The 20,813-nt window shown below is 37.2% G+C and overlaps 1 pseudogene; it reads right to left on the bottom strand.

The window, feature by feature from the left end:
* Window positions 1-3,855, bottom strand: part of LOC105727575 (52 kDa repressor of the inhibitor of the protein kinase-like) — a 38,437-nt pseudogene extending 34,582 nt beyond the window's left edge.
* Between the last annotated feature and the right edge of the window lie 16,958 nt (window positions 3,856-20,813).

The following is a 20,813-nucleotide window of genomic DNA, read 5'->3' as shown; positions in this document are numbered from 1 at the left end:
AGGTGCCAGGAGAATAGAAAAGTATCTGGACCCAGGTTATTGCATATTTTCAATGTTTTGGATTAACTTTCCATCCTTATTATCAATGTTGTCTCTTTTCAAAATCTATCACTATACATCACAAATGCTCCATACTTATTCCTTAGTTTTTTTGGTCTGTTTTCCTCTGCATTTGGGGGAAGATACCCAATTTAACCTGTTGAAAAGGGAATGCCACATGTTTTAAAGTAGCTAAAAATAGTCTCATTAAAACTAGTCTCTTCAAAATGTGGAAGTATAGGTGCTGAAAAAGATAAAACCACTAGCTGCTAAATTTGCAATGTAAAAAAGGCAAATTCAAGATGTGTCAGATTTAACAAAGCTGCTGCTGGGGGGCCAATTTCAGAGATAAAAGATAAAAGGCCAGCAATCCACTTTACCCCCAGCAGTTCAATGAAAGTTGTGTGATTCCTATTGTTTCATCAGGTAACTACAAAGTAGTTTCCTCCCAGTGAATTCCATGTTTTTGTGGATTCTAAGATATCTGAATGTGGAATGAGAAATGTTTGTTTGAGTATGATACCTAAAAACCCTTATGCTCAGTTCTGACACATAGCCACTGACAAACTAACACCTTAACTCAAACACTCATGTATCAAGCATAAGGTACAGCACTTGGGAGTTTGCATCACTCACATGAATTTACCACATTTTTGTCCACCCCTCACCCCGCCCTACCATCTGCCAATTTTTTCTTTCTCATTGCTTGTTTCAATTTACAATCTGATTATCGTAGAGATTCAACCTTTTTATTTCTGTTTAGGTAATTTTTAAGATTCAGAGCCACATTAAGACATGCAAACTTCACCGTGCTTCTAATAATTTTTCTGGCAACCAAAGAATGATCTTTGCTGATAATTATTCAACTGTCAAAGCCAGGTCTGTATATGACTTGCTTAGTTAACTTTTTATCTTCTAGGGAAGAATCTGAAATCCTTGCCAAGATATTCATTAAAATTGTGGGCTGGAATACACTCTTGTTCCTTTTGAGAAAATGAGTTCTGTGTTCAAACAGCAGATGTAATGTCCAAAGACTGCATGACCGGAGATAGTCTAGGAGACAGACAGAAAAGTTGTAAACAGGTCTGTGAACTGCTTTGGTGGACACAGACTTACTTTGAAGATTTCACTGAATCGTTTCGACTTGTAAGCCACTCATGGCACAAAAAAGCGGGTTTACCATGCAAACCTTAACCAGATACTAGCTACAATGGAGGAACCTCAACAAATTCGGATGTGCTGTTCAGATAATTCCCTTGAAAGTTCCGATAATTGCCTAAAGCTTATTTAAGTCTATGGAAAGACTTTGCCCTCTTCTTCACTCCATCTCATCTTTTCTTCTTTCTTCCATAATCCTCCCCATGCCTATTCAGATCTTTTTGTCATTCTCCAGATCACCCTACTTTAAATCTCTGTTTTATCCTAAATTTCCACCTCACTTTTGAAAAAACTCTTCCACGCTGGCAAATTCCTGAAGTCAGAATGTAATAAGTTTCCTTGCCATGCTGTTTGCTTATACATCTAGCATTTTCAAGTGTCAAAAAAATTTTTTTCTCAGCTCTTTGGAAACTGTATTAGGAAGTTTCTTGAAAAAAAAATCTTTGTAAACATAGATTCTTATGAAAAGTTGTGAGTCACAGCACCTACCTTCCAAACGTTGCTATGTGAAGAAAAAATATATTGACTGACCAATGGAAATATTCACAACTACCCATAAATCTAATACATTTGTCTTGCCACTGTTTCAAAATGTCAAATGTGTATTGTGAATACTGTTCAGTATTCACGTTCATATAATTCACATTTGAACACAATATTCCTCACATTTAACTTTCTAAAATGTCTTACAATTGGTTGGGGGGGGAAGTGCACAACCCTTTGATCTTTATGTTCAGAAACAGTCACCAAGACCTTGGAAAACAGCAGATAAGAGTCTTACCCTTCTGATAAAAAAAAAAAAAAAAAAAACACCACACACACACACATTTTAATCAGACTCAGTAACTGTCTCCTGAAGAATTAGAAAACCTTTGTGGACTTAAGCAAAGTTCCTGGAATTTGAGTTCAGATAGTGCAATGTGACTATCAGCAAATAGCTTACCATTAAACGTCTAAGGGCAGTTACATGTAACATTATTTATTCATTCATTCACTCAAAAAAACAGAGATTGGGGATCAACTGAACACAAATTAAACCCTCTCTCAAAAAACTTTTAATTCCACCATGGAGACAGGCATTTTCAGAAAAAATTATAATGCAAAATAGAAAATGGCACATACCCAAAGACATACAGCTTGAGAGCCATGGTCATGAGGAGGAGAAAAGATCACATCTAGTAGGAGGAAGGCTTCTCAGAAGAGATAGCTTTGAAGTGGGATTTGAAATGAATAAGTAAGATTTAAACATCTAAGAATGAGGCAGAATAATGTGAAGTAAGTAACTAGCTTAAACTGGAAAGCATAGCACATACTAGGAATCAAGTGATTTAGGTTAATTGGTACACAGAGTAATGGAGAGTAGATAGTGAAAGATAATACAGAATGTGAATAAATTGTGATGTATCCTTGAGGCTGGGGATGGGAGAGCCATAAAGTCAGACTGCAGAGTTTGAATGGATTCAGCAGGCTATATGGAACCATCAAAGGCTAATGAGAGTTCAATAATTTTTAATGAATTTTCAAGCAGTGGGGTAAGAACTGTCTTTTCAACAAATGGTGCTGGGGCATTTAGATATTTATATACAAAAAAGATGAATTCATACATTTATCTCACTCCATACACATATAAAAAATATAATTCAACATAGATAGATCTATATATAAAGGGTAAAACTATAAAGCTTATAGAAGAAAACAGAAGAAAATTTTCATGACCTTGGTTTAGACAAAGAATTTTTAATAGAACACAAAATGCACAGTAGCAATTTTTAATTAATAATTTGGACAGAATCAAAATTTAACATTAAAAATACCAGTAGAGAAATGAAAAGACAGCACGTGGACATTGAGAAAATATTTGCAAATAGTAAATCCAATAAATGACTACATTCTGAATAAATAATGTGCTCTTGCAACTCAATAATAATAAGACAACCCATTTTTTAAAATGAGGAGAAAAGAGTTGAATAGAAACTTTATATAAAAATAGCTAACAGGAAAAAATTAAATGTAGCCCGGGCAAGGTGGCCAAATAGGAATAGCTCTGGTCTGCAGCTCCCAGCAAGACCAACACAGAAGGCAGGTGATTGCTGCATTTCCAACTCAGGTACCTGGTTCATCTCAATGAGACTGGTTAGACAGTGAGTGCAGCCCATGGAGGGTGAGCAGAAGCAGAGTGTGGCATTGCCTCACCTGGGAAGCGTAAGGGGTCAGGGAACTCCCTCCCTTAGCCAAGGGAAGCTGTGAGAGACCCTGTCCTGAGAGTCAGTGCATTCCAGCCCAGATACTACGCTTTTCCCATGGTCTTCACAACCCACAGACCAGGAGATTCTCTCGGGTGCCTACACCACAAGCGCCCTGGGTATCAAGCAAAAAAAACTGGGTGGCCATTTGGGCAGTCACTGAGCTAGCTGTAGGAGTTTTTGTTTGTTTTTTTTTTCATACCTCAGTGGTGCATGAAATGCCAGTGAGACAGAACCGTTTACTCCCCTGGAAAGGGGGCTGAAGCCATGGAGCCAAGTGGTCTAGCTCAGCAGATCCCACCCCCAGCAAGCCCAGCAAACTAAGATCCACTGACTTGAAATTCTGGCTACCAGCACAGCAGCTGGAAGTCAACATGGGATACTCAAACTTGGTGAGGGGAGGGGTGTCCGCCATTACTGAGGCTTGAGTAGGCAGTTTTTCCCTCACAGTATAAAGAAAGCCACTGGGAAGTTCAGACTGGGTGGAGCCCACTGCAGCTCAGCAAAGCTGCTGTAGCCAGATTGCCTCTCCAGATTATTCTTCTCTGGGCAAGGCATCTCTGAAAGAAAGGCAGCAGCCCCAGTCAGGGGCTTATAGATAAAATTCCCATCTCCGTGGGACAGGATACCTGGGGAAAGGGGTGGCTATGGGTGGAGCTTCAGAAGACTTAGACATTCCTGCCTACCACCTCTGAAGAGAGCAATAGATCTCCCAGGAAAGCACTGGAGCTCTGCTAAGGGACAGAGTGACTCTTCAAGTGGGTCCTTGACTCCCTTGCCTCCTGAGGGAAAGACACCTCCCAGCAGGGATCAACAGACACCTCAAATAGAAGAGCTCTGGCTGGCATCTAGCAAGTGCCCCTCTGAAACAAAGCTTCCAGAGGAAGAAGCAGACAGCAATCTCCGCTGTTATGCAGCCTCCAGCAGTGATACCCAGGCAAACAGGGGCTGGAATGGATCTCCAGCAAACTCCAACAGACCTGCCGAAGAGGGACCTGAATATTGAAGGAAAACTAACAAACAGAAAGCAATAGCATCAACATCAATAAAAAGGATGACCATGTAAAAACTCTATCTAAAGGTCACCAGTGACAAAGACCAAAGGTAGATAAATCCACAAAGATGAGGAAAAACCAGTGTAAATAGGCTAAAAATTCCAAAAACCAGAATGCCTCTTCTCCTCCAAAGAATCACAACTCCTCTCCAGCAAGGGAACAAAAGTAGATGGAGAATAAGTTTCATGAATTAACAGAAGTAGGCTTCAGAAGGTGGGGAATAACAAACTCCTCTAAGCTAAAGGAGCATCTTCTAGCCTAATGCAAAAAAGCTAAGAATCTTGATAAAATGTTAGAGGAATTGCTAACTAGAATCACCAGTTTAGAAAAGAAGATAAATGACTTGATGGAACTGGAAAACAGAGAACGAGAACTTCATGAAGAATACACAAGTATCAATAGCCAAATTGATCGAGTGGAAAAAAGGATATCAGAGATTGAAGATCAACTTAATGAAATAAAGCATGAAGACAAGATTAGAGAAAAAAAGAATGAAAAGGAATAAAAAACCCTCCAAGAAATATAGGACTGTGTGAAAAGACCAAACTTATATTTGATTGGTGTACCTGAAAGTGATTGGGAGAAGGGAACCAAGTTGGAAAACACACATCAGGATATTATCCAGGAGAACTTTCCCAACCTAACAAGACAGGTCAACATTCAAATTCAGGAAATACAGAGAATACCACAAAGATACTCCTCAAGAAGAGCAATCCCAAGACACGTAATCATCAGATTCACTAAAGTTGAAAAGAAGAAAAAAATGTTAAGGGCAGCCAGACAGAAAGATCGGGTTATCCACAAAGGGAAGCCCATCAGACTAACAGCAGATCTCTCAGCAGAAATCTTACAAGCCAGAAAAGAATGGGGACCAATATTCAACATTCTTAAAGAAAAGAATTTTCAACCCAAAATTTCATATCTAGCCAAACTAAGCTTCATAAGTGAAAGAGAAATAAAATCCTTTGCAGACAAGCAAATGCTGAGAGATTGTGTTACCACCAGGCCTGCATTACAAGAGCTCTTGAAGGAAGCACTAAACATGGAAAGGAAAAACCAGTACCAGCCACTGCAAAAACATACCAAAATGTAAAGTTCATTGATAACTGTAAAGAAACTGCATCAACTAATGGGCAAAATAACCAGTTAGCATCATAATAGCAAGATCATATTCACACATAACAATATTAATCTTAAATGTAAACAGGCTAAATGCCCCAATTAAAGGGCACAGACTGGCAAACTGGCTAAAGAATCAAGACCCATTGGTGTGCTATATTCAGGAGACCCATCTCATGTTCAAAGACCCCCATAGACTCAAAATAAATGGATGGAGGAATATTTACCAAGAAAATGGAGAGCAAAAAAAAAGACTAGGTTGCAATCCTAGTCTCTGATAAAACGGACTTTAAACCAACAAAGATCAAAAGACGCAAAGAAGGGCATTACATAATGGTAAAGGGATCAATGCAACAAGAAGAGCTAACTATCCTAAATATATATGCACCCAATACAGGAGCACCCAGATACATAAAGCAAGTTCTTAATGACCTACAAAGAAACAAGACTCTCATACAATAATAGTGGGAGATTTTAACACCCACTGTCAATACTAGACAGATCAATGAGACAGAAAATTAACATGGATATTCAGGACTTGAACTCGACTCTGCATAAAGCAGACCTAATAGACGTCTACAGAACTCTCCACTCCAAGTCCACAGAATATCAGAATATACATTCTTCTTAGCACCACACAGAACTTATTGAAAAATTGATCACAAAATTGGAAGTAAAACACTCCTCAGCAAATGCAAAAGAATGGAAATCATAACAAACAGTCTCTCGGACCACAGCGCAATCAAATTAGAACTCAATATTAAGAAACTCACTCAAAACTGCACAACTACATGGAAACTGAACAACCTACTCCTGAATGACTACTGGATTAATAATGAAATTAAGGCAGAAATAAATAAGTTATTTGAAACTAACGAGAACAAAGACACAATGTACCAGAATACCTGGGACACAGCAAAAGCAGTATTTAGAGGGAAATTTATAGCACTAAATGCCACAGAAGAAAGTGGGAAAGATCTAAAATAGATACTCTAATATCACAATTAAAATAACCAGAGAAGCAAGAGCAAACAAATTTTAAAGCTAACAGACAACAAGAAATAACTAAGATCAGAGCAGAACTGAAGGAGATAGAGACATGAAAGACCCTTTAAAAAAATCAAAGAATCTAGGAGCTGGCTTTTATGAAAAGATTAACAAAATAAATTGCTAGCCAGACTAATAAAGAAGAAAAGAGAGAAGAATCAAATAGACACAATAAAAGATGATAAAGGGGATATCACCACTTATCCCATCAGAGAATACTGTTGAAACACCACAACTCTATGCAAATAAACTAGAAAATCTAAAAGAAATTGATAAATTCCTGGACACATATACCTTTCCAACATGAAACCAGGAAGAAGTCAAATCCCTGAATAGACTAACAAGTTCTAAAATAGAGATAGAAATTAATAGCCTACAAACCAAAAAAAGCTCAGGACCAGATGGATTCACAGCCAAATTCTATGAGAGGCACAAAGAGGAACTGGTACCATTCTTTCTGAAACTATTCCAAACAACAGAAAAAGAGGGACTCCTCCCACACTTATTTTATGAGGCCAGCATCATCCTGATATCAAAACCTTGGCAGAGAAACAACAAAGAAACAATTTCAGGCCAATATCCCTGGTGAACATTGATGCAGAAATCCTCAATAAAATATTGGCAAAGTGAATCCAGCAGCACATTAAAAAACTTATTCACCATGATCGAGTCGGCTTCATCCCTGGCATGCAAGGCTGGTTAAACATATGCAAATCAATAAAGGTAATTCACCACATGAACAGAACCAATGACAAAAACCACATGATTATCTCAATAGATCCAGGAAAGGCCTTTGATAAAATTCAGCACCCTTTCATGCTAAAAAACACTAAATAAACTAGGTTTTGATGGAGCATATCTCAAAATAATAAGAGCTATTTATGACAAACCCACAGAAAATATTATACTGAATGGGCAAAAGCTGGAACCATTCCCTTTGAAAACTGGCACAAGACAAGCATGCCCTCTCTCACCACTCCTGTTCAACATAGATATGAACCAATACTTTGCAAAAGAAGACATTTATGCAGCCAACAAACATATAAAAATGACTCAATATCACTGGTCATTAGAAAAATGCAAATGAAAACCACAGTGAGATACCATCTTATGTCAGTTAGAATGGCAATCATTAAAAAGTCAAGAGACAACAGATGCTGGAGAGGATGTGGAGAAATAGGAAAGCTTTTACACTGTTGGTGGGAGTATAAATTTGTTCAACCATTGTGGAAGACAGTGTGGTGATTCCTCAAGGATCTAGAACCAGAAATACCATTTGATCCAGCAATCCCATTATTGGGTATATACCCAAAGGATTATAAATCATTCTACTATAAAGATATATGCACACATATATTTATTGTAGCACTATTTACAATAGCAGAGACTTGGAACCAACCCAAATGTCCATCAATGATAGACTAGATAAAGAAAATGAGGCACATATACATCATGGAATACCATGCAGCCATAAAAAAGAATGAGTTCATGTTCTTTGCAGGGACATGGATGAAACTGGAAACCATCATTCTCAGCAAACTGACACAGGAACAGAAAACCAAACATCACATGTTCTCACTCATAAGTGGGAGTTGAACAATGACAGCATATGGGCACAGGGAGGGGAAGATCACACACCAGGGCCTGTTGGAGGCTGGGTGAAAAGGAGAGGGATAACATTAGGAGAAATACATAATGTAAATGAAGGGTTGATGGGTGCAGTAAACCACCCATGGCACATGTATACCTATGTAATAAACCTATACATTCTGCATATGTTCGCAGGTCTTAAAGTATAATTTTTAAAAATGGCTAACAAACACAGGTGCTAGACCTCATTACACATTAGGAAAAAGCAAATTAAAACTGTAAGATGAAACTTCACACCTACTAGAAAGACTGTAATCAAAAGACAGTAACTTGCATTGGTAAGGATGTAGATAAACTTGAACTCTCATTTATTGCTGAAGGGGATAGTGCTAGTCTAATTCTTTATTGCTCTAAAGAAATACCTGAGGTTAGATAATTTATAAAGAAAAGACATTCATTTGGTTCATAACTCTGCAGGCTATACAAGAAGCCTAATGCCAACATCTGCTTCTGGTGAGGCCTCATGAAGCTTCCAGTCATGGTAGAAGATGAAGGGGGAGCAGGTGCATTCCATGGTGAGAGAGGAAGCAAGAGACCGGGGAGCAAGAGAGAGATGGAGATTCTAGCTCTTTTAAACAACCAAAATTAAAATAAACTCATTATTGCAGGGAGGGCACTAAGCCGTTTATGAGGGATCCACCTCCATGACCCAAACACCTCCCGTTAGACCCATCTCCAACACTGGGGATCACATTTCAACCTGAAATATGGAGGGAACAGATATTCAAAACTATAAAGTAAAATGAAGCAGACTCTTTGGATAACAATCTGGCATTCTTCAAAAGGTTAAAGTGACCATGTGATCCAACCGTTCCACTTCCAGGTATATGTTCAAGAAAAATTAACTTGTAAATATATTTTTATAGCAGCATTATTCATAATAGACCCAAACCAACAACAATTCAGATCTTTACCAACTTCTGAATGAAGAACCAAAATGTGGTTTACCCATAGAATGGAAGACTATTAATTATTGATACATTATACAACAGAAATAAATCTCTCTAGATGATAGATAGATAGATAGATAGATAGATATAGATAGATAGATATAGATGTGAGTCAAGGATGTATTTTACTTGTTCATTTCTTGCACTGAAGTACTCTCTAATGATATCCTTGACTGAGGCTCCTTGCCGCAGTCCATTACTACACAACTGCAACCAATCACACTACTGACTTCCCCTCTCTGTCACTTTTACAGAGGCCTATCCATTCCCCTGGTTTCTTGTTGTCATCAACCTTAATTAGGTTGATTTGGTGCTCAGCACAAAGGGCCTCCACCAACTTGACACACACAGGCTCATCACAGTTAGATGCACACACACAAAAGTGGGCTTGGCGCTTGTGTAAGGCTTTGGCACTTCGTGAATTTCGTGTTCTAGGCCATTGTGGATGAGGGAGGTCTTCAGCACCTCTTGTAAAAGCAGTATTAACCCCCATTGCAACTCTGGCAGCAACGCCTTCCTTCGCTGTGGCAGTGTGTTATGGGTGAAGCCAAATCTTGAATGCACCTGAGCCCTCGCCTCTGTATGACTTGGCGGTGGCAAGGAAAGAGGTCAAAATGTTAGACCAAGTGAAAGAAAGAAGGCAGTCTGAAATGACCATAATTGTGTGATTCCACTTATAAGACATGTCCAGAAAAGGGAACTCTGCATACAGACAGAATGCAGATTGGTGTTTGCCAGGGCTTTATGGTAGGGAGCAAAGACTCAAGACAAACGTGCGTGAGGGGTCTTTCTTTTAAGGGGGCATTGTAAAACTGGATTTGCTTGCACACTCTGTGAATTACTAAGTTGTTGGATTATACACTTAAAAGACGTAGATTTTATGCTTTTTAAATTATACCTTAATAAAACTCTTTAAAAAGTTTATTAGACAAGTAGATAACAGAGGCAAAGATTGTTCTAGGAAAATTAATCTGGCTGTGAATATGTAGCATTGATGAAAGTGGGGACAAGCCAGAGGTATAGAGACCTATAAGAAAGCTCTTACAGTTTTCCAAGTAAGAGAAATGAAGGTCTGGAGAGTAGCGGTGGAAATGAAGAGAGGAAGTCAGATAGAATTGTTCAAGGAGGTAGAATTGTGAAGACATTCCAACCAATTAGATGGGTACGGTCTGATAATAAGAGTGGTCAGAGATGGCTCTATAGTTTAAGACTGGAGAATTTGAAATAATCTATTCCTTGGGGAGGGAGGAAGTAGAAAAATTATGTATTTAGTGTTATTAGTGCTTTATAAGCACCTTTGCTCTATGAAAGAGTTGCTGGCTTAATAATAACTCAGTACGGCCGGGCATGGCAGCTCATGTCTAATCCCAGAACTTTGGAAGGCTGAGGAGGACGGATTACTTGAGGTCAGGAGTTCAAAACCAACCTGGCCAACATGGTGAAATCCCATCTCTAATAAAATACAAAAATTACCAAGGCATGGTGGCACACAGCTTTAATCCCAGCTACTTGGGAGGTTGAGGCATGAGAATCACTTGAACTAGGGAGGCGGAGGTTGCAGTGAGCCGAGATTATACCACTGCACTCCAGCCTGGAAGGCAAAGTGAAACTGTGTCCTTAAAAAAAAAAAAAAAAAAGAAGAAGGATTTATATTCCAATTTACATTTCTAGGCCTCGTATTTGTGGCTAGAGAATTTAATAAAGGGAAGTCTCTGTGTCGTTTATCTAGTGTTCAATAGTAAAACTGAGAAGATATTGAAGCAAAACGATAGGAGGGATGTGCTTCTGAAAAATGTTTTGTTCAGGATATCAACCCAGGCAAACTGTCAATTTCAGCTACATTTTTCTGTTTTGTTTTAGAGAATAAAAAGAAAAAAGGAACACACAATACAAAGATGGGCAAATGGGGCAATGGGGGTTAATTAACAGACACTAATCTAAACTTATGAGAACCAATGTTAAAACAGGATAACCCTGCTATTAAAACCTACTATAGGCAGAAGCAAAAGAAGACAGAACAAAAGAATTACCAAAATTTTAGCAATATAATTATAAGGTAGAGAGAAGCTGAGAAAGACTAAAAACACAGATGAATAACTCAAACTTATCCATAATCAATAAATTTTAGATACACAGAATCCTATGGATTTTGACAGATATGGCATGACATAGCTTCCCAGCTCCTTTCAACATAACACAGGTAAAGAAACGGTGCAACAAATAGGATCATGTCATTTTTTTTTCTATTACAGAGATACACTCATCTTCCTAGGGTTAGCTAATTTCTGAGCAATGCCTTATTTCTAGATGGAATCACTTTGCCACAACCAATCAATTTAGGCAAAAGCAATGGCTTCTTTAGAGTTTGAAAGTATGCAAGATTTTTTTTTTTCCCTGTTATTTCCCAAGTGCATTTGGGAAATGCTTTTCCTCAGCATGCCTTGGACATTGCCTCTTGTTTGTCCTATTTGCTGTCATTACAAAGGAGATGACGATCAGCATTTTGACCTTCAAGTTAAATCACATCTGTTGAGTCAGGGGTTTGGGGCTTAGCATCCGTATGGAGAGAAATGCCCAGGTCCATAGTTCCTTCCCCGACATGCAGTCTTTCTAGGTCATCTTCATTTCTTCTTCTATCACCATTGCCCCTCCTGCTGGCCAAACCCTCACCCATTTGTTGATTCAAACTTTTCCTCCATTTGTCTTCTGTGTACTTCCCAGTCTGGTTGAATTGGCCTCGCTCATTTTTTCAATAAACACTTATCGAGAGTCTGGCATGTGCCAGGTGCTGTTTAAGGAAAAGGTATCATTAGAAATGAGTAGGGCTTACAATTTCGTCATGGAGGATTCAGCTTTGCAATTGAGTAAGAAAACCCACTTAATATTTGAAGGGTATACTTTCTTTTTAGGGGGTCATTCTAAACAAAAGTTGGCTCAGTTAATTTAAACAGTGAAGATCAAAATACAAAACCTCAGCCAAATGCAGTGATATATGCCTGTAGTCCTAGCTACTTGGGAGGCTGAGGCTGAAGGATGGCTTGAACCCAGGAGTTTGAGGCTGCATGGTGCTTTGATGGCACCACTGTACTCCAGCCTGGGTAACAGACTGAGACTCATCTCTAAAAAGAAAAAACAAAAAAACAATGAATAAAAATTCAAAACACGGTCGGGTGTGATGGCTCATGCCTGTAATCTCAGCACTTTGGGAGGCCAAGGCAGGTAGATCACCTTAGGTCAGGAGTTCGAGACCAGTATGGCCAACATAGTGAAACCCTGTCTTTACCAAAAGTACAAAAAAAAATTAGCTGGTCATGGTGGCAGGAACCTGTAATCCCAGCTACTTGGGAAGCTGAGGCAGGAGAATTGCTTTAGCTAGGGAGGCAGAGATTTCAGTGAGCCGAGATCATGCCTTTGCACTCCAGCCTGGACAACAAGAGCAAAACTTTGTCTAAAAAAAAAAAAAAAGAAAAAAAAGAAAAAAAACCTCAAAATACTACTAGCATAAAACCAAGATCTGTGAAGAATAAGCACATATTCAGAGCTGAGGACAAGCTTCTAAGGAGTAGGGAATACTTTGAGAACATAAACATTTGCTGTTGTTTTGGTCAAGCCTAAATTGTAACACTTTCCTATTTTACTGTCTCTTAAATTGGATTTTCACATTCTCTGTAATTTTAGTGACCTCTTACTGACATCTTGGTATAAAAGCCCACAAGTTTGTTGGCTATTTAAATGTACATGTTTTCCAAAGGACACACACACATATCCCTTCAATTAATCTGAAAAACTTGATTAGAAAAAAAAAAAAATTAGAAAGGAAAAAAAGAGCCCACTTTTACTATTTTTTTCTTCATAATCCTATAAGCTACATTCTGAAGTCACACACCTGTGCTGAGTGAGGTTTTGGATCTACCAGATTTGTAAAATTTATTCATTCTCAGAACCTCTGTTTTCTTTTGTGTAAATCAGGAGTGATAACACCTATCCTGCTGAACTGTGATAAAGACTGTAGATAAATGCTTAGTAAATATCAGCTGTTGTTTTAGTTCTCTTTTGGACTAAAAAACTAAATTATATTTGATATATATTCCTTAATTAGTGAAATTGAGGTCATGTGACTTCAAAAACCAAGGATTAAATTTTCACCAATATCAGGATTCAATTGGATTGATTTCTCCCTGGTCCTATCTATATTTTTTTTCTGTATTCTCTACACTTTCTCAGGCAGGAAAATAAAAAATTTAGTTCCACTTGAAGTAGCAATATCAGCACTGATTTCACCTCCAGACGAGATTCCTACTCTGAGGGTAAGAAATATGGATTACAGGTATATTAAAAAAAATATATGTTTATAATAGTTTTTCTCTTTTTCTTTCTTTCTTTTTTTTTTTTGAGACAGAGTTTCACTCTTGTTGCCCAGGCTGAAGTGCAATGGTGCAATCTCAATTCAGCACAACCTCTGCTTCCCGGGTTCAAGTGATTCTCCTGCCTCAGTCTCCTAAGCAGCTGGACTACAGGTGTATGCCACCACATCCAGTTAATTTTTGTGTTTTTAGTAGAGTTGGGGTTTCGCCATGTTGGCCAGGCTGGTCTTGAACTCCTGAACTCAGGTGATCCGCCCACCTCAGCCTCTCAAAGTGCAGGGATTACAGGTGTGAGCCACCACATGCAGCCAATTCAGTGTTTTAATCTCATAAATGTATATGGTCCAGATCCAACTATAGTGGCGCAAAGCAAAAAACATGAACTTTAATGTCCCACAGGATTAGTCAGCTTTGACTCCTGGCTGTGCTACTGATTGTCTAACCTTGGGTAAGATAAAGGAATCTCTGATTCTCAATTTTCTTATCTGTAAAATGGAGATAATAGCATCTACCTTCAGAGATGTTGATAATATTGAATACACAAGATCATTTTATAAAATTCTCAACACATGGACTGGTACTTAGTCAAGTACACTCAATAAATATTATTTCTTCTTCATTTTCTGCTATTTTATTTCTCCTTAATAAGCAAGAGAATGTTCTAAAATAATCTCAATTGTAGTCTAAATTGTCCTTATAAATGAACATGTATATTTGAAATTTTTTATGACCCCATCTTCGACTCTTAAACCAGTCTTAGAATCTGATACAGTAGTGTTTATTTCACTTTTAAAAATAACTTTCACATTACTCCATTTTGATGTCTTTCAGATTACAAAAGGAAACGATGCTTGGTGTGGTGCATGAAATAATTCATGCAGAGAGGCATGAACACGACATTAATCTTTGACAAACTCCCCTCTTCCAATCAGGACCCCTTGTGATAACCAGTGGTATGTATTCCCTTCTCCTTCCTCGTATACACATAAACTGGCATTCATGTCATAGAGGGAGTTTTATTTGCTTATTTTTCTGGAAAGAAAATAAATAGTTCAAGACATATCGTTCTACATCTTGCTCTTTCAAGCTTACTATCTATATCACAGCCTTTTTAGGTTTGTAACAATTCTTATTTAACATATTTTAAGGTAATTATTTAATATATTTCCATGTCTTTTCAACTTTTCTTTCAGCATCGCCTCTTGCTCTTACCTCCTGCTCATGTTTTGTGTATGTGTGTGAGTTTTTTATAGATATCCTCCTGAAGAAGAAAGCTTTGGCTGATCTCCTTTCAGGGAATGGGGTTGGTAGGAGGGTACAAGACAAAAAAAAAAAAAAAAACCTTTTATAATAATCCAGTAGAGTTAGAACCCTGGGCTAATTTTTCTACAATAACTCTTTACCACAGACTATCATTTTCTTTCTCGTCCACTTCCTTTCTTCATTTATACATTTTTTGAGGTCAGGGATAACTTTTAATTATTCAGCCTCTCATTCTTGATACTATACTGTGTGTGTGTGTGTGTGTGTGTATGTGTGTGCATATAAAGCAATTTAGGTAATGGTTAAGACCGCTACCTTTGGAGGACAGAGAGATTTGGGTTCAAATTCTCTTTATTTACCTACTACTGGTGAGTTATCGCAGACAAATCAAAAAAACCTCTCCAAGACTTATTTATTATACATATTAAAAATGGAAATAGCATCAAACTCAGGTAATTACTTTACAGATTAATAGAAAATTAAAACATATCACTGGGATCAATAAATACTCAAATTGATAAGTAAAGATGAAAAGAAAAAAAAAGGAAGAATTTTAGACAGAAGAGCTAAGGAAGTGAGGAGACCTTTGGGAATTTTCTAAACCATTTCAAGGCTTTGCTGTTCCTAAATCACTGCAATTTCTTGGGAGCCCAGTCAATTCCTTTCTTGTCTTGGGCAGTCTCTGCCTGCTCTTACATACATCTTAAATTCTTCACTGCTTTCTTTCAAAAACTTTAAGTCCAATGCCCACCTGTAAATTTAAAGGAACAATAAATGTGTACTAAGGGAGAGTGGAAAAAAAAAATTTCACCTCTAATGTCTTGCTAAGATGTAAGACAATGCTGATGTCCCCATAGTCCAAGCCTAGCACTTTGCTGCAGGGGGTCTAAAAGACCACTCTTGAGCTAGGAAATATTCCAGGTCAGCTCAGTTCTCTTAGGAAAACTAGGGCAGAAATTGGAGCTAGAACAAAGAGATTTATCCCACTACCAACAGAAGAAAGAAGTTAGCAAGGTAGAGATAAAAATGAGTTGTTATTAATAGGAGGCAGTTTTAGGTGGAACGAGACACAGGTAACTAAAATTATCTGTGTTCAGTTCCCTCTTTTGAAATATGGGGGTAACGTTTATTACCAGAACAGCTGTTGCAGGTAAATACCATTATTTATATAAAGCAACTGGTGTATAGTAGGCAATCAGTAAACATAAGCAACATTAATATTACATATTTTTAATTCTAATATATACATTTAAAAATATATAACAGCCTTCCTGGGAAATTAACAAGATAACATATGGGAGGCCAAATATACATCTCTATTCCTGCTTTCTGGAAACAGCAGAGAGTGATTTTTAGATAGATGTTTTTAACTTTGTTTAGAAAGGAAAATTTCTTAAAAAAAAAAAATTGCTTTAATGGAAATTCCAACAACAAAAGATAATTCTAGCAGTGAGGTGGCAATCAGCAAAAGAGGAATCAAGAGATTTAAAATAAACAACAGCAAACATTAAGAGAAGGCCTAATCAGCATATGGTATTTAGCAAAAGAGACCAAAGAAGAGATAGGGTTAAGAGACTGTTGGGCAAGAAGTAAAAGGATTTGGTGACAGCCTGGATAAGGAAGAAGAAAGGGATGCTGTGTGTTTAAAAGATATGAGCGATAACAAAGTCCTCAGTCATGACAGAGAAACTGAGCAAGTGATGCCTTCTTTAGAATGAAAACAAGTTGGATCTACATCAGGCTAACTTTGTATTTATTTAATGCATCTTGACACTGTTTAAAGAGAACAGATCACAAATGTTAGGGGATGTTGAAAAAAGGAGAAAAGTTTATTATTTGCATGTCATTGGTGGGAAAAATTACAGTTAGCGAAGTATTCAAATTTGGTTCATGCATAGTAGTTACACAAAGTTTTACTTGAATAATGGATTAACTATTCTAATTTCCACACTATGCTATTTTTGTTTAACAACTATTACTTCCTTTAGCGCTTTAGTTATTGTTAATACTATCTTGAAGAAGCCAAGAATGTGAAATCAATTTGTGGCAAGAAAGCAAGGATTGACTTCCAGAATTCTACGGTTAGTGTTTAATCTGCATTGCTTTACATTTTAAAATCCAATATAATTTCAACTGAGCTAAGGATTAACCCAACTAACATTAAAAAAGTAAAAAAAAATTCAGTATAAATTTATTTGCTTTAAATAGCCACAAAAGCCTTAAACTTTTTTTATTTATTTCTATGAAATAATAATGATTTATAGATGGCACAGATACAATAAGATATACTTACCGCATCTTTTCCTATTTAAATAGCAAAATTATTCCAAAGGGAAAAGCATCATATCTAACTAGAAAGAAGCAGAGGATCTAATGCTAGATCTCAGCACATGGCATATTTATGCACTCTCTGATCTTTATAAAAGGTATTATAAAAATCAATTAAAATCTCACTATTGCCACTCTACAAACACTAAAAATTTGGTCAACTGTCTTGTTTATGAAATCGTGTTTAATTTTTACCTCCCCCTCACTTCACATTTAATTATTAATTGTTCTGAATTTTATTGACTTGCTAGCAGACAGTCAGCGCCTTGGTATGCAATTCTAAAGGACATAGGACGATACTTATTGATTGGCAAGTTATTTGACTTATCTTTATTTGTGTTTTCCCATCTCGATTAGACCTGTTCTTACATCTCTCCAGAGCCGCTTTAGGGGAAAAAAAAAAAAGAATGAGATAAAGTGTATAAACCCTGAAGAACTGCTTGAAAGTCCAGAGTGATGACAGTAGTCTTTGCCTTGATGGCATACAAATATTATGTTAATCCACTAAAAATTAATCACTGGGAAATAAATTCTGGCATATTATAGTTAGTCCTCTATGTTAAATCAAAAAATGAAGGCATACTAGGAGATCAGCAGGACAAGGATCAAAATTCAGAAATGTAGGACACGAAATACATTATCTAACCTGTTTGTAAATGTTACCAAGAGTACACCAAAGATTAGAAACAAAATAGTTTGACAACTTACTCAGGCATAAGGCAGTGTACATTGGCAAAATAAACTGAATAGAAAGAAGCAAGAACTAATGTTATGACCCTTACCTGTAAAAGCCAAAGATAAACTTTGGTCTTCTATGGAATTTGCTGTTCTTTTTATGTTTTGATCAAACTATCTCCCTTATCTTCATTGCCTCATTTTTCTGTATGTGATCTGCTGCTAGGATACCTTTTCAGCTTTCTCCTGCAACAAAAACCCAATTATCAAGGGATTCGTTGGCCTATTTCCCATATTCTGTGGGTAATTTCAATCATTTTTCTTGGGAGACAGATGGAGAGATAGGAGGGAAAAGTATAGATACCCATAGTTAGGGAAAGTATTGCTGAAAAAATTCAAGACAGTTCCTATATTTGGTAGAAAGTGAAATTTACCTTTCTATCGCTCTACTACATTTGAGAGATGTTTTACCCTAGCTATCATGAAGGGTAAGAAAGTGTGTGTGTGTGTTTGTGTGTGTGCACGCACAAAGATTCTGAGACTTAGGCATATTCTGCATAATGTCTCTATAATGTCTCTGGTACTGGAAATGAATCACTACTACCATTCTTTTCCTGAAGAAGTCAAGCTACTCTTCCCATAAACATTCTGACTGATATGATCTTTGTTTTGAAAAACCTCTGTGTTACAGCAGGTGTGGCAGCCCAACTCCATCTCTAATTAGTTAAATGGACTTGGGAAAATTCTAGACCTTTCTCAGGGACAGTTTCCACTGGGCAAAAATGAGTGTTATTCCCTGCCTCCTTAGTACTTACCTTGCAGGGAATTAGTACGGTCTGTGAGACATTTAAATGCAGGGCAATGTAACTGAGAAAAAGCAAGCGGAAAATATAGTGTAGCCAATTTTCATTATTATTTTTGTCTGCTCTATTTTTTAAATCTAACCACTTTAGTAGCCTTCAAGTCATTTACACTATTTTTTAAGTTCTCACTGAGAAGAGAACAAAGTGTGAAAGCCTAAAGAAACACATTTTAGAAATCTGTAACCTCACTGGACAAAACACCAAACAATTTCTAAACCTAGAAATAAGAACACGTTGATTCTGTAAAAGACAAAGGACTTCCACAGAACACTCAGTCTGAACCTTCCTCTTTGTTCTCTTTGCTAGCTCACCTCTTTTAACATGAGCTATTGTCTCTTGTTTTTGTATCATCCTGTCATTCCTCAGCCTTCTCTTAAAACTTCTGGGCCTTTGCTTCCCCCTTTTATTCAGGATGAAATCCAACCTTCTCATTCTGTCATAAAAAGCTCTCAACCATCATGACTGGGGCAAATGGCCAGTCTCATTTCTCCCCAACAACCCCCAAGTTTAAATTGTTTAGCAGAGCCCCTTTTAATCTCTCAGACACTCTAGTTTTTCTCTGATCTCTGGGCCTTTTCAGTGTTTTCCTTCTACCATTTTTATCGCCAAACCTCTTTTTAATTTATGAAATCCTCAAGACATCCCTAACAAGCTGCCACCTTTCTGCAGCCTTCCTGACACCTTTTTCCCCAATCCCTGATTGACTCAGATGATTCCCTTCAAAGCTCTCATGGTGTCTGATGAGTTTGGTCTTGTTTTGTGAGTTATCATGTAACTCATTTTAGCTTGAGATTCTCTTGAGGGCAATGATTACAGTTCTGTCACCTCTAGACCTCATGCAAAATAGATTTTCAATAAATATTTGCTGACTGACATAATGAGACAGGCAATAAATCAGTCTTAAAATCATAACTAAAATTTATAGGCCAGTTATGAGGCACCAGGAACTGTGCATGAATTTTCTTATTTAAACCTCAAAGAAATTCTCAAAGGAGTTTACTACTATTATTTCCATTTTATAGATGTAGAAATCTAAAGGAAAGGGAAAAAATGGAGGGAAGGTAAAAATTCAGTTATGTTGTACACCTGAATATATTTTCTATAAAAGATTGCTAATTAGAATACACTGATTATTATCTAATGGTTATGTAATGATGTAATAAATTATTTACTGAAATATATTACAACCAAAACCTATTGAGTATTCTCAATAGCTAAGCCTTAGCTATTGACTGATGATGAATGCTCATTATAGAAAGAGCTCAGTCCTCAACGCGAACTAAAAAGGCAAGGAAGAAAGAGAGTGAATAGAATAGAAGGTCACAGGGGAAGCAATTCAACTCAGAAATCGAAAATGAACATGTTAACAGCAAACATGAGGGAAGATCTACTAGGCAAATCCTCAATTGGAATTTTCCTAGTCCTCTTTAGGGTCAGCCCCACTGTGAAACTAAATGGACTCCTCTTCTCATCTGCTTGTGCCAAATTCTCTTTTCTGTTTATTGACTGTCTAGGGTTTGGAATGTTAACTGTAGGCCTCATAGAAAGGTAATGATCTTAGAATTAGTTTTGTTGGTAATGTACTTAGGTTAAGGAATATGGTCTCTCCTGAACTCCATTTCATTTGCCATAGTAACATCAAATTCTGAGTCATAAATGGCACCCAAGTCAAACTTTCCTAACGGGAACAGCCTTTTGTAGTGCCCAATTCCATACTTGCATAATACAGGATGTGTCAATGATCGAACAGTCATGGACATCACCGTCAGTTTCCCCAAGTTCCACCAAAGTAAGATGGGTTACACAACCAAAACATTTACACTGTTATTTGTGTCTTACTATGTTTAGTTTTGGATCACAAATTTTAGTACTTCAAACCTCATGTTTTTAAAACAGAAACCAAGGAAATATTCAAGCAAGTTAGCATTTTACTGACAGTTGGCAGGCTTTGGGTACTTATTTCCTGCTCTAATTTTTCAGCTACTTTTAAATTTGTTTGTTACTATGGTAGGTTCATAGTAACAGACATCTCTTGGTTATTTGTGCAGAAAAACCTCTC

This window comes from Aotus nancymaae, unplaced genomic scaffold (assembly GCF_030222135.1).
Source record: "Aotus nancymaae isolate 86718 unplaced genomic scaffold, 86718_ANA_hifiasm-v0.15.2.pri h1tg000010l, whole genome shotgun sequence".
NCBI lineage: Eukaryota > Metazoa > Chordata > Mammalia > Primates > Aotidae > Aotus > Aotus nancymaae.
Note: the sequence above shows the minus strand (reverse complement) of the source record. Positions and strands in the feature narration are given on the sequence as shown.